Source organism: Scylla paramamosain, unplaced genomic scaffold (assembly GCF_035594125.1).
Source record: "Scylla paramamosain isolate STU-SP2022 unplaced genomic scaffold, ASM3559412v1 Contig11, whole genome shotgun sequence".
Taxonomy (NCBI): Eukaryota; Metazoa; Arthropoda; class Malacostraca; order Decapoda; family Portunidae; genus Scylla; species Scylla paramamosain.
In genome coordinates, this window is record NW_026973676.1 from 1,006,275 (window position 1) to 1,011,031 (window position 4,757).

At 42.8% G+C, this 4,757-nt stretch overlaps 1 long non-coding RNA gene across 1 annotated transcript; it reads left to right on the forward strand.

Moving 5' to 3' along the window:
* Positions 1–1,928: 1,928 nt before the first annotated feature.
* Positions 1,929–3,517, forward strand: LOC135097015 (uncharacterized). Its single transcript, XR_010265281.1, has 3 exons — positions 1,929–2,069; positions 2,590–2,725; positions 3,031–3,517. It is a non-coding gene; the product is annotated as an uncharacterized LOC135097015 (long non-coding RNA).
* The last annotated feature ends 1,240 nt before the right edge of the window (positions 3,518–4,757 follow it).

Here is a 4,757-nt window from a genome sequence, read left to right on the forward strand (position 1 = left end):
TCACTTTTCCACTTCCTTCCTTCCACATCCATGTCATTCACAAACTCATCAAGCATCTCTCACCATTCTCATGCATCCGCTCACCTAAAATACCTACGTGTGTATTCATGTCTCCCATAATCATTACTCTCTCCTTTCACTTTCTTATGATCTTCCTCAATATTCTATACTTCCTGCTGTTCTCTCTTGCTGCTCTCTCCCCGTCAACTGTCATGCACACCACAATCACCACCAGTGTTTCACACTTCCCATGCTCACCTGTGCACTCTACCTTTGCTGCTAAAATTTCCTCACTCATGGCACAGTTTCCTATATCTAACTTTTCTATTCTGAAGTTCTTTTCCTTCCTATACAAAAAAAAAAAAAAGTTACTCCTCCTCCTACCCTATCTTGAACTTTCTGTCCCTTTCCAATCATCACATACTTACTACCATCCAATTTCACATCATCTTTCATCATCACACACACACACACACACACACACACACACACACACACACACACACACACACACACACAAAATGCATTCTGTCACTCTACCACTCACAGGACAAAACCTTCAACAAATCAACAACAGTGACCCAGCCAAGAGCATTCCTGCTAGGAGAGGAGGGTTTTCACAGTCTCAGGGTCACTGGGCAGGAGGGAACTGGGGTCTGTGTAGCCATGGGTTGGGTTATGGACTATATCATGCAGCTGCTTGTAAACTGTGCACACTGCCTCTGCTGTGCGCTGTTGCAGGGACCGTCTGAAGGAGGAGGAGAGCAGCAGCCTGGTGTGGGGCAGCATGAGATGGTCAGGGGCAGCCAGGAACCCATCCAGCTTGGTCTAGGATGAGGAGCATATGTATTTTAGGGATGTGAAGTCTTCAAGGTGTGCTGCTGTTCACTCTTAACTTAAGTGAATGTGTTTAATATTTCCTTATACTCTTATGAACAACACAAGAAAGGCAAACATACTTTGTTACATGACACTTTTATAATTATTACTTATAAATATATCATAACACCTGAAAAAAAGTATATTTCTATATGACAAAAAGTATGCAGTTATAGAAATTTGGATTACAATGTTAAAAAATTAGAATACAAATTTCTACAGACAACTTACAAGCAAAAACCAACTTTAGAAGTGTAGCATTAATGTATAGTTTTGAGAATGGTAAGATTTAATGTATGAACAAAAATACTCCATAAGTGGTAATTTTCATAAGTGCAGCATACAGCTATAGTCAGACCAGCAACTATGGCTGAATTCAATGCTTTATGGTGAATGTGCTCAATGGGAAAGAGCATAAGTTAAAGTACAGCATGACATCAGATAGGGAGGAACCATTCTGCCCAGGTTAGCCATGCTGCCTATAGTCAATATTAACATGCAGAGAGTGTTACCATGAATGCCTGTATGGCCAAAGGCTGACACGATGGGTGCTGGGAGAGAGGTGTGGTGGGAGGGTTGGTGATCAGTGGGTACATGGTGGCCACTCCCATGCTATGACACACACACCCCATTGATCTGCTCCTGGCTCAGTGTGTCCAGCTGGGCGTCAATCTGTCCCTGGAGGGGAAAGACACATCTTCTGTATTAGATGAGGAAAGCTGGGGAGAGAACTTGAGTAGAGCTTTAAAAGCAGCAATGGAATAAGAATATAAGGGAAGCTGCAAGAAGCCATCAGACCTACACGTGGTATAGTTTTCAACATATGTGTATGTCACCATGAAACATAACATTTTACTACACAAAGCTGAAAACTAACAAGTAACATGCATAAAAGGATCACAATAAGGCAGGCAGTCACTTCATGAAGTCACTGAGATATTCACAAGGTAAACTGTCATCAAGTTATTCATAAGAAGGTGAGGAATGAAAGGTGATGTTTTACCTGGATCATCTCTAGTTTATCCCCAGTGGTGTGGAGGAGGGAAAGTGTAGAGTGCAGCTGGTGGAAGCAGTTGAGCAGATACACAGCAGACTCCACTGCACCCAGTCCAGTTGCACTCTCACTTATCGCATTCATCAGAGGATCCACCACACAACTCACAATCTGCCAAAGGATACAAGACAATGAGGTAATGGATAGAACACTTAAATTTGCCATCTATTTCAAAACCTGTCTTTTCCTCTTTCTGTTTTCTCTTCTCCTTGTCCTTCACCTCCACAATTCCACAATTCTCCCTCATGCTGCAGTGTAAGTGGTCCTATTGATGCAATAAAGGCTTGCTGCTGCTGCTGCTGCTCTTTGGTAAATGACAATCAAGCAGTCAGTCGGTAAGCACATAACCTCTTGTCTTACACACCAGTCTCTTTGGTAAACATGTGAAGCAGCATTTTTCCTTCACTACATGCAAAATAACTATGAAAAAAAAAAATAAACAAATAAAATAAAAAATAAAAAATAAAAAACTGAATTGTCTCATGAAAAAAATAGTACAAAAAAGTTGTGGAAGTGCATTGAGATCTCACACTTGAGAGAAAAATGCAGAAAGTAGATCAATAAATAAACAACAGAGAAATCAACCCTTCATACATCCCTCTGTCTCTCCATCCATGGCTCCCTCACCTGCTTACAATCATGCTGTGTGTCGTCAGCCACAGTGGCGGCAGTAACCACCTCAGTGAGCAGACTCAGGGTGCGTGCCACTCCAGGTGTGGGTGCCAGTGTCTCTCCTGGCGGCTCTATCCTCTCACTCACTCACATGGCTCACCTGGTGGCACCAAAAGACAGGTAATCAAACTTGAATGACTATAAGATTCTGGCTCAGTTTTGACAAGAGAGTGATAACTCTTCAAATGACTAAGATTCTGGCTCAGTTGTAACAAGAGGTGGTGATCAGCCTTTCAAGTAATTAAAATTCTGGATCAACTTCAACAGATGGTAATCAGCTTTCAACAACAAAGATTTTGGCTAAATATTTCATATAGTGTTACTTCAACATATGTTATTATACTCTACTCAAGTGACAGTGATGTTACAAAAGATGTCGTGGTTCTCACTTGACTCTGCAGTGCTGATATAAAAACATCTTGTAGCTTAGCTGGTGGAGTTCATCAAGAGTGGCCACCAGCAGTCCTGCATCAGTCACCTGCAGGGATGAGATGAACATTAAAAGGAAGCAGAAACATGAGCTGAATATCAACTGAATGCTGAAAAGGAGGCATGGTGACACAAGTGGTAGAAGAGAACTGAAGGAGAGCAGGAGGTGACTGAGTGAACAACACAGGGAGGATTAAATGGTATACTTAAGAATGCTTATTTTAAAGTCTATCTATTATATCCCCATTAAAGCAGGGTAGCTGACACACGGCCCCTACAACATATAACATCTTGTCTCATCCTAGGAATAAACGATACAAAGGAGAAGGTACCCAGTGCTCTTACTCCCCCTTTTTAGTAACTTTTTACAAGCATGCAAGGAATGACATGGCAATAATATCAAATCTAGCTACAGAGTTACACCCAAGCCATGTTCATCTTAAAATAAGGATAAAAAAACAGGAATAACTGACCAGCTAAGCCATGTACCTGCAAAACAGTGTTGTGATAGAATCTGAGGAGGTTGCTTATCTTGTACAACATGACGGGTTTCTTGCCTCCCTCCCGACGCTGGTCTGTCACAATCGTCTGCTCAATTCTGGTTCTAGGAGGATGGCAAACACTCTCCGATATGCTAGCCACAGTACTCCTTGTCTGCTCTGTTGGGTCTGAAGGGAGTCAGTGTCAGTTGATGGTATAATGGCTGGTATTCAGGGTACTGTTTGTTCTTTGGATCTGAAGGCAGAGTCAGTGTTAGTTGCTGGTTTGAAGGCCTGCTATTCAATTACAAATATACACTCTATCCTTCAGCTTACCTAGATTGGAGCACTTGGCAAAAAGTGATTGGGCCGCCTCACGTTCAGAAGGGAGGGGCTGATGCACCCATGCCAGCATGTCCCCCACGTAGCGCAGGGGGGGGGGGTCATGTGCCTGCAGCTGTATGGGTCGTGGTGCTCCTCCAGGTCCTCCTATGGTGAGAGCATCCAGGAAGCCCCTCACCAGCCATCCTCATCTCACCACCACCATCCACTCCTCCACCACCAGGCTGGAAGGAAGATGCATTTAAGGTTTGTACGGAGGGAAAGTAAGGATAGGAATAAGAGGACAAAGTAATACAAAGGAATACAAAGGAAAGAACAGACAGCAACAGCCCTACTGGGCCTAACGAGGCTGTCTGTGTGTGACAAGAGGAGAATTTGAGGAGGAAATGAGGATCAGAGCATGCAAAGACAAGAATAAGAGAAAGACACAGTACTGAAGTGTGTAATAAAGGAAACATGCTCACTTGAAAAGCACTGGTCTCTCCTGCAGAGCTGCTAAGGCTTGTGTGAGCAAAGGTGAGGGGTCTGGGGAGCAACACTGCCCCTGACACCAGCGGTACAGCCTCTCCAGACCTGCTTCACGGCACACGTTCATTTGCTCCGCCATGTCCAAGGCAGTGTTTTGGTGGCCCGTCTGTGGGAAAAAAAGTGCACTTGTTATTACTGAAGTTAAAAGAGGTTCTTCATCCAGTAAATTTTAAACAGCAAAGGTCTAAGTATACTGGCATCTGATCTACATTACTTTTGATGGGCTCTAGTAAAAGAATTACATACCATCAGAGAAGAAATACACCTATAATAACTATATAATCATTGCTAAGGCTTTTGAACACAATCCTCATAGAAGAATGTGTTTAAAGAATGCAGGCCAAAGTGAGACAATAAAAAGACAATAAAAAGAG